This window comes from Propithecus coquereli, unplaced genomic scaffold (genome assembly GCF_000956105.1).
Source record: "Propithecus coquereli isolate 6110/MARCELLA unplaced genomic scaffold, Pcoq_1.0 Scaffold543, whole genome shotgun sequence".
NCBI lineage: Eukaryota > Metazoa > Chordata > Mammalia > Primates > Indriidae > Propithecus > Propithecus coquereli.
This window is the reverse complement of record NW_012151319.1, coordinates 571,507-581,703: the sequence shown is the minus strand read 5'-3', so window position 1 is coordinate 581,703 and position 10,197 is coordinate 571,507. Positions and strand designations below refer to the sequence as shown.

Below are 10,197 nucleotides of genomic sequence, written 5' to 3'. Positions count from 1 at the left end.
AAAAAAAGTATATAAAATTGCTTCATAAACTATAACACACTATATAAGTGGCATGACAATTATCAAAGGTAAAGTAGCAGGTATTATAAGGGTAAGGCAAGCTTTAGTTACACATTTAACACCTTGGCAGGCATTAGTACATAATAGCCTTCATTCATTTCTTCATCCTTCTTGAGTGCCTGCAGGACCCGAATGAGACACAGTCTCTGCCCTCAGAGAGCGAGCCGGCTTTTAGGGGAGCGTGGGTGCTTGTATGGATACCAGGCAGAGCGCGGTGAGCGTGAGAGCAGTGACTGCCTCCTGCAGGGACGAAGCACTGTGCAGTGGGGAAAATAAATTTCTCTCAACCTTCTGAGGTTTGCTAATTGAGTCTATGGAACAAACTGACAGTAGTTAGATCAGCAGGAAAAAAGGCACACAAGTTTATCACACGCACGGGGGCGTCACAGGAAAGAAAAGTGGGCACCTGGCAACCTGGTGAAATTCAGAAGCTTACCTACCTTCTTCATAAAGAGGCAGGAGAGATGTAGGTGGCTTAGGGGAGAGGAAATGATCTGGGGGGAGATGAAGAGGTGACAGCCTGCGACGAAGTCTTTCTGGGTGTGGTGCGGACCCCTGGTCTCTTCTGTGATGTGGTTAATCCTCCCTGGTTGATGAGATTTCCCGGGAGGAGACTCAGGACGGTCCTGTTCCTGTTCAGAGGACCTGTCTCTAGGCAGTTGAGGGGAGTCCAGAGAGAGCCCCTCCCTGTGCTTGGGCGGATGAAGACGGGGAGACGGGAGGGCTGGAGAAGGTCAGAGAGACCTTGTTCCTGAGGCTGCCTCTGAGGCCTTCCAATGTCCTCTAGTGCAGGACACTCAGCAGGCCAAACGTCATACTTTGGGGTGTTATTTTCTGACCCCAACAATGGCCAGCTGTTAGCATCCAGGAGGTTCCGAAGAGGAGGTGGCATTCGCTGGGACCTTGAAGGACAGCGGATACTTGAATATGAAAAGATAAAGAACTCAGACAGAAGTAATTTTCTTTCCTTTCACCTAACATTTGGATAACTTTGCCAGTCATCCCTCCTGCCTTGAGGGAATTCTGTTGGCTCCTGCCTCTTGGCCAACTGCTGTCATGGTTCTTTGCCTCCTTGCTTAGAAAATTCACAAGCTGGGCTGGTGTGATGGAGTGACCACAGACTGGAAGCAATTCCACACGAGGAAAAGAAGGGAGCTACACAAAGGGAGAGCGTGCTCCGGAGAGGAATGGGTCAGGCTCTCTGAGTGGAGAAAGAAGTTGAGGACTCCCAGGTGGTTTCCTTTTATTGGCCTGGGCTGGGGGCGGGCTCACGGGAGGTGTGGGATGTTACCAGATGATTAAAATACATGATTGACAGGTGTTGTTATAACAAAGTTGCAGTTCCACAGGTGTGTGTGCTTCAAAACCTCAAGTTCCTGCTCTTTGTGGTTGTGAGCTGCGTTTTCCTGCAGTCCCTCCCTCTCCGCCTAGGAACAGCCCTCCTGGCCTGTGTCTGCCGCCTGCAGATTTGGTCCTTGCCTAGCAAATTGGACAGAGGTCAGGGAAATCTGGATTAGGAAAGAAGAGGTGAAAGTCGGACATGAAGAGCCCCTTAAGGACCCCTGGCTTCGCAGGTTGAGCTGGAGTATAAAGGGGTGTGCGGGTATCTAAGTGCCACAGTGTGGTTGGGGGCAATCTTGGCGCTCCAAGTCTCAGACCCACACAGCCCTTTCCTCTTATCCTGCCTGTGGCGATGTGTAGGCAGGAAACAGGGAAGCGATGGTACCTACCCAGGCCTTCCCCACGCCCAGGGACAGGAGAACGCTGACGGGGTCAGCTTGTACCTCCATGCCGGCTCCCCTGTTCAGAGGAATTAATTCAATCATATGAAACCCAAAGCATGTTCACTTATTTATGAATAATTTGAAAAGGCAGGTAGAAATCTTTTACTGGACTGCTTTAAAATATTTCGTAGTACAGTCAATCCTTTATTTAAATTATCAGAGTTCACAGTATCCTTCAGATTGCATACTTAGGATGACCAGTTTGAACACTGATGTTTCTTATGCAGCTGAGACACCACGTTCTCCCAATCTGTGCTGCGTGGTCAATGACAGGCAGCAACTTCCGGTGCCAGGTTGAAGAGACCTGCTCTGGGCAGCTTGCCCTGAAGAACAGACTTCTCTGAAGGAGCCAATGCTATAGAACTGATAAATTATGCATGTGTTTTTTAGATGTGCTTGTAAAATATTTTACACTCCAAGATGTATAAAGGCGTTGATAGGTATGAAGCCTGTTAAAGATCTTTGGGTAGCCTGTGGTCCAGGTCTTGTTACTTAAAGTGCTTAGACTAGCAGCATAGCATCTCTCCTTACAAATGCAAACTCAGGCCCCCCCGGACCTGGATCCCCAGGTGATTTGTATGCACGTTAAAGTTTGAGAAGCCCTGGTTTAGACATCCTTCAGAAGAAGTTATATATCACCCCCGCCAACCCCCTAGAAAGATTCTCTAGGAGAAAGGCAGCTGAATGTTACTATTTTGTTTACTCTGATGGTAATGCGGATATCAAACAGGTCAAATAATATTCTAATTATTTTTCATTAATATACATTATCCCGCTAGTTACACAGTTTCTCTTTAGCCCTCAGAAAAAAATATTAGGAAATTAGGTGCACACGTCCCTTGGTATCTGTGGGGGACTGGTTCCAGGACATCGCTGCGGATATCAAAATCCATGGATGCTCACTATGTACATACTTGTTATACTGTATCATTAGGGAGTGATGACCAAAAAAAAAAAAAAATCTGCACATGCTCAGTACAGATGAAACCGTCCATTTTTTTTTCCGAATATTTTTGATCCCTGGTTAGTTGAATCCACAGATGCAGAACTCATGGATACTGAGGGCCATTGTATATTTAAATCTAAATTTAGTTCTGATTTGAAATATTCACATTATGAAAGTATATTAAAAATCAACACAATACTTTTGATTGCATGATTATTAAAAGTAAAATAATACCCTAAAAAAAGTTTTAGCTTATTATATCTTATTTTCCTCATATAAGGTCTGATTCATTAAATGGTTGAATGTTTCTGAATAAATATCATTCCTATTTGTAAGATCCAATGACAGGTAATTAATGAACTATACTGCCAATTGCATACTTTTAATATTTATAGACATCTGTCACTTTACATTTTAAGATAGTCTTACCATATGTGTTGCTTTCTTTTAATTCCAGTAATGAAGTTTGTGACCAGATACTGTGAAAATGTAGTTGTAACATTGTCAAATTGGTTATCAAGAGGCTTTCTTGCTGATAAGCTTTCTATTTTTAAAAGAGGAATTGTTACAAAGGTTAAACTTGTCCTAGAATCTTGTTCCTCTTTTGTTAAAAAATTTTTTGTACACTTTCCAAGACTCCTAAATTCAACGAAAAATATATCCCCCAGCATCGTATATATGGTTGTACTTGGGTAATATCTTTACTTGGTGTCATTATTTAATATGTGAAATGTATCAATAATTTGGTAGAGGCCAGCTTGGTGGCCTGTAATACTAGCACTTTGGGAGGCTCTGAAGGAAGTAAAAATACTAGACACATTTCGTACTCTGACTTACAACGGCAGCAACTAGTTCAGAGAGCAGCCTGCGCTAAGTCAGACTTGCAGGACGTCAGACTGTTACCTCCAGTAACAATCCAGGGAGCTAAATAATAGCTTCTGTAACAATTGGCCCCAAGTGACCAGGACTTGATTAATAGACAGCTTCCTGAAATTTTGCCCCTGCTTCCAACTTAGGACCACCCAGAGAAAGCCAAGTATGCACCCCCTAACCAATCTCACAGGGTGCCCCACTTCTAGTTAGCTCACGTGTAGCTTCTCTGCGCCCACGGCCTCCATCAGGGCGTGCCTGAAGCCTTCCCCCTCTCCCACGCCTCTGCCTGCCTTTAAGTCTGGAGTCTTTGCCAGAATACAAGTAACATGGCTGACTCCCTTGCTAGAGCAAACTCTGCTTGTTCTCGTTTGTTTGGTGTTCGTTTAATTTGCACACAATCAATACATTAAGTATATGTTAAATGTCCTCTATAAATGCGCATTCTGGTGGGGAAGACCTAAGACCTGGACCCAACAGAGCAGACGATCTAGTTGGGAAGCTAATACAATGAAACAATTATGTGTAAAACTGAACCGTTTTTGAGGTACTAGTATAAAATGCTGAGGCCTATTGTCCTCAACTGTGACTGATATTGGCTACACCATGAACTTCTGTAGGGTGGACACCATGACAAAATACTCAGACTGATTTAAACAGAAATGAGAAGCTGGTGTTTCACACATGTGCGCTGTGCGGCTGGCTGTTGCCTGACTGAGAGAAGAAACTGCATGAGCAAGTGTCTCCTCTCCAGCACTTTCTCTGGGCTGGCTCTTGTCTCAGGTGTTTACGGCAGCATCTCCTGACCCCAGTTCCCAGGAGTTCTGGGCTTTCCCATCCTGGCAACAGGATGCTACAGAGGAATCCCACTGCAAGCTTTATGTCTTTGAGCACCAAATTCAATAAAGAGTGCAAGGCCCTCTTTTCCAGAAGGGTCAGCTAAATGTCTTTATGTCCTTTTGGCTTCACTTGGGTTAATTCCCATCTCTGCACCAATCACAGGGCAAGGGAGATGGGAAATGATCATTGGCTTGAGCCAATGTGAACCCCCTCTTGCAGCCAGAGGTAGGATCTCATACAAACCTCATAAATAGACTGGAGCAGAAGTGGTTTTCCTAAGGACATTGGGAGTAATGTTTCCAAAACAAGAGAGCATGGAGACTGGACAAAAAACATCAAATGTCCTGTGCAATGACTTGTATTCATTTACTCTGCAAAATATTCTGAATTGTACCTACTTGTGCTGTTCAGTTAATGTGCTATGTTTTGGGGATTCGGGTATAAAAGATAACCCCATTCCTACCATTGGGGAGCATTCTATTATTCTCCAATAATAGAATGGAGGAAGAAAAATAAGTATACAAGTATAGTGTGTTGTCATCTATGAAAAGGCATGCGGAGTGTTCTGTGGGGACACAGAGAAGTCACACCTTCCAGGGAGCAGTGGAAGGGAAGAGAAAGAGAAAGACAAGGTGGGGGGAGGAGAGAGGTGAGGAGCAGCTTTCTAGAAGAGGTGGTGCCGGCGCTGAGTTCTTACTACTCACGATCATCAGCCTGACCAAGCTGGGAGCAATGGCATTCTAAGTGTGAGGGGGGGCGTACAACTTCAAATGCCCAGAAACCTGAGAATTTGGCCCATGTGGGGAACTCCTGTGGGTCAACCTGACTACAGAGTTTGGTGAAGAAGAGGGATGTTTTGAAAGCCTTATATGCCTGGTTTAGAAGACTAAATTGTATTCTGAAAGCAAAAGAAATCCACTGACGGATTTTGAACAGATTTATGTTTTAGAAAAATCACCCTGAACAATAGATTGAGGATGTGCCTTGGGGAAGTGGGGATGGGAGGGGTAAGGAATGCAATGGCAGGACACCAATTAGAGTCTGTTGCAGCAGACATGACGAGGACCTGAAATAAGTGAGGAGCAAAAGGAAGGCGCAGATGTGAGACACAAGGAAGGAGAAGGAACCACAGTAGTTTGGGATATCTATTGCTGTGTATCAAACCATCCCAGAATGTTGTGGCTGAAATCAACAAATTGATTTTATTTGCTCATCTTTGGCAGCTGAGGCAGGGCCTGAGGAAATCACTTATCTCTGTTCCACCTGACATTAGCTGGGTGGATCCTTGATTGGGGCCAGAGGATCCACCTCCAAGATGGTGCACCGCATGGCTGACGCGTGGGGGCCGGCTGTTGATTGGGCTGAGAGGGTGTGTGTAAGACCAAGCTACCAACATTTCTAGCTTAAGGGAAACCTGGGATGACACAACCTTGAGGTCTTTTCTATCCATATTGGCTTCCATAGCATTTCCTCTAAGCTCCCCTGTGTCTGGGGCTTCCCTTGATCCTACGGTGTGGAGACCACCATAGTAGGGGCCCTTTTGTCCTAACTTGGAAACTCAGCCCTGGTCTAAAATCTGGAACCAACCTGATTCCTGGCAGGCGAGAATTTAAGGAATTTACCTAGCTTGGTATATGGATGGTCTAGCATCTTAAGTCCTTTTAATTCATCCATCCATCCATTCATTCAACAGATATTTCTACTTGTCTCCATTTTGCTTGGTCATGTGTTCAGTGAGGCCTTGTCATGCTGACGTTTTATTTGGTTTAGTAATTGAATTCTTGACTTATACCTTATGACCAAGGCCTGCTTTGATCCCTGTTTGAACCCAGTTTTCTAGTTCCAAATTTTCTGAGTCTTTTTCTTCTGCTAGTATTCCAGTATCTCTGAAGACCAACCCTACTTGTTTTTCTTGAGTTGTGGGGAAGTTCAAGTCCTGCTCCTTTGGTGCTCTGGCTCTCAATGATGTCACATGACCACTAATGTTGTTGAGGGCTCTGTGCATCTGTGTCACTGACCGCATGCTTTTCTTGGACTTCTAGGCCCTGCACAGTTCTCCTGGTACTTTGCTGCCCCAGCTGCTTCCCATATCTGTCTGCTCTGGCAGAGATTACTCCAGTTCTCAGCTCCTGGTGGTTTGGCCTGTTTTCTTGGCTTATCCCAGATTCACATATGTTTGAGCTGTGGATATCTCAAGTCAAGGATGATTCCTGCCTTTCTGCATCAGGAAGACATCTCCCATCCAACCCCAAAGTGAAGCCAAGTAGATGTGGGTGATGCATAAGCAGGGTTCCTTCTCTCAAAGGACGTACAAGGGAGTGGAAGAGACAGACAGCAAATCCGTAGTGACAGCGCTGGGCAGAAAGCTAGGAGCGTGAGGTCGCAGGGGCACCAAGGAGGATATCACAGGAGCAATAGGAAGGGCCATCTAAATCAACGTGAGACTTCTTTACCTGTTGTTGGGAATAGATATTTTTGTTCCAGCGACCGTGGTGTCATCTTTCCGCATTTTATTTTAGTCTTCCCTTGCCTTTGCTATTTAGAGTGCCTGTTCTCTTTTTAGTTGGGATGAGTCTCCAGCTCCTAGCTTATTTGCCAAACACAGACAAAGGTGTCCTGAGCTAGAATGGAACAGATGCACTAGTTGCTGGCTTTTCCAAGATGTGAGTGTGTCCCTGAGTTCACAGCCCCACACGGCTCAGCTCAGCTGGGTACACGCAGCCATCTTCTGGCTGGCACAGATGATTCTGACGTCTGGGAGGATACAGCATTGATTAAAGCTTATGATACAGCTATGGCTTCTGTTCTAAAGAATGGCGACATTTGTGAAACTTCAGATAAACGAAAAGGCATACCTAAAAAAAAAACCTGCTAAGAATAAAAGCCAATAGATAAATAAATAAATAAATAAATAAATAAAAGAATACCGCAACTCCCTTGAAACAGTGGTAAGTTGGTGACAAGTGCTCTGCCATTTGGTCAGAAGAAGGCTGCGTGTACCCAGCTATCACTGCTTTTACTTGTGTTGTGGTTTACACTGGAATATGGAAATGAGAGTGGAGTGAGATCTGCTTGATCTGCTTCCCCAACCTCTGAAGTAGCTAGTAATATAGAACTGAATGCTCATGAGAATGAACATGAAAGTCAAATTTTAATGGATGAAAATGAGAATGGCAGGTCTTCTGGAAATAAATCAAATAACATCAAATCAAAAGCTACTCCATGGGACTCTTTTCTCTCTCTGCCACGCCCCATGCCAGGGTCAGGACTGTGACCAGGAGAGCCAGATCTGAAATTCAGTGGCTCATGCCCACTCCCACCCCACCAATAATTCCCCTCCCCACCTCCCACATGTCCAGATTCTCTTGATGACTCTGATGCTTTGGGACGTATGTTAATCTCCTGGTACATGAGTGGCTGTCATACTGGCTATTATATGGGTTTCAAGCAAAATAAAAAAGAAGGGAGGTGCTCACATTTCGATTAAGGTATAAGTCATTATATTAATAAAAGTCATCCTTATATTAATAAAATAGAATCTCACTTTTGTATAAATTTTATGATTTGTGGAAAATAAATGTTTTTGAACATTTAAAAAATTGAAATGTTGAAAAATGGAAAACTTAATATAAAACAATATTGAAGGCATTTTGATGTCCAAGACTATTATTAGATCGACGGCCCCTCTAGAATTCTCATGGTGTCAAAGTATCATCTCACCAAATACTTGCTGGTTGGTTGTACGGAAAAAACATATTTTTGCAACACAGAGATCCTTAGGCTCTGATGACACTTTGCATCATGAGTAGTCAGACAGCCAGGCACGCTTTTTGATTCGTGATGCAGTGTGAAGTACACTGTTTTACCTATGAAGTGTTCTGGTCAAAAACATTTAACTGGAATTTAGTGAAGCCTTTAGATCTAAGTTCCCATTTGCAGGAAATACTGGGGGCAGCAACACCTTGAATGATACCACTGAAGAGATGATCAGACAGGTCCAGAATGTGGGATGCTGTAGAAGATAACTGGCCTCATTTCTTCAAAATATCAGCGTCAGGAAAGAAAACAAAAGCGGTGGAATAGGTAACTATTCTAGATTTAAAGTTAGTTAAGAGACTTGATAACCAAATGCGATGTGCAATCTTTGATTGGACCCTGGTTTGAAAAGCCGTCTGTAAAAGACTTTATGGGGAAGGGCCTGGAAGAAATTTGAATATGGACTAGATTTTGAATGATATTAGATAATTATTGCTAATTTTACGAGCTGTGATAAGGGTGTTGCAGTTTGTAGAAGAATGTCTTTTTAAATGAGCATACTGAAGTATTTAGGAGTGAAGTGGTATAGTGTCTCTAAAATATTTTAAAATGGCTTAGCAAAATGTGTGTGTGTGAAACATACACAAAATGTGAATGAATTCGACTGCTGTGCATGTGGATGTTCATTGTACCATTTTTTCTATTTTCTCTATGTTTAAAAGATGTTATGTTATTATATGTCATAATAAAAATATTTTTAATTAAAAAAAAGAAAAGAAAGTCCTTGATAAAGTTCGTGTCAAATTTAGTGTGTGCATCCTGCCCATCCCCTACCCCAGGCCTCATTTCCTTGGTTCCAGGACACAGAATCAGGACGATGACACTTGGCAGCTGGCAGGATCCTCACACTGATTCCTTGACTGTAGCAAAGAGCTATCATAGTAGGAAAGGCCACATGGAAGTTCCCAAAATTAGCCCCTCTGACCGTGCAAGTAAGTTGTCTTCTTCAAAGGGATCGCAGAGAGCAGTGCCACCCTCAAAGACTTAAATAATTCAGAGCCAGGAGGCCTCCTTAAAACTCCGGTCAATTCACCCATGTGGGCCCTGCAAAATGGGGATGAATTATGGCAGATGACAGTGGTTGGTCACAAATTTAGCCATGTAATACCCCAATTTTAGGTGCTGTTCTGGATATGATATCTTTACTAGAGCAGATAACCCAGATTGGGGTGGATGGACGCAGCTATTGATCTGGGAAATACATTCTTTCAATACTCCTCAGGAAGGAGGCTCTGTCTCCACTTCCTTGGGATGAACTACAGTATGCTTCACTGTCTCACCAGAATTTTGTCATCCTCCCATTCTAATAGTTTATGTAATTTCAGATTCGTTTTCAGGAAGGACAGCAAGTATCTGGCAGTTTCTTAGCTAGTTCTGCATATAAAAATAGAACATGGACCTCAAAAATATGATGAGCTGTTTGGCTAGAGTCTGGGCTCACTACTCTGTTGGTTGCTACGAAAACAAGTCTGTCGTGGACAACACCGTAAGACTGAGAGTTTCAATGTGGAAGATAGTAGCAAATATATTCCTATTAAATTACTGGCAATGAGTCACTGGAAATCATAAAATGGTTGTTAAGGTTATTAATGATGTCATAAAGATTATCTAAAGATGTTGAAATCTTGTGTGATTGTCTTTCTTTTAAATATCCTGTGTACCTCAGTGTACAAAAGCAGAGCTCATTCATTGTGGCAATTTGATATTTATGTATTTCTCTATTTCCTTCAAAACCTAATTAAGATAAAAAGGCATCCCTTTGTCCATGAACTGTTCTCAATAACTAAAACAGCAGATGAATTGGCATTAGGTGTATCCTTTTTTTATCTACATTATATGTGCCCTTCCCTGGTTCATGCACAGTGAATACTCTGTCTGTCA

The 10,197-nt window shown here is 43.1% G+C and overlaps 1 pseudogene; it reads left to right on the top strand.

The window, feature by feature from the left end:
- The window catches only part of LOC105820886, a 36,703-nt pseudogene extending 28,716 nt beyond the window's left edge, over positions 1 to 7,987 (top strand).
- The last annotated feature ends 2,210 nt before the right edge of the window (positions 7,988 to 10,197 follow it).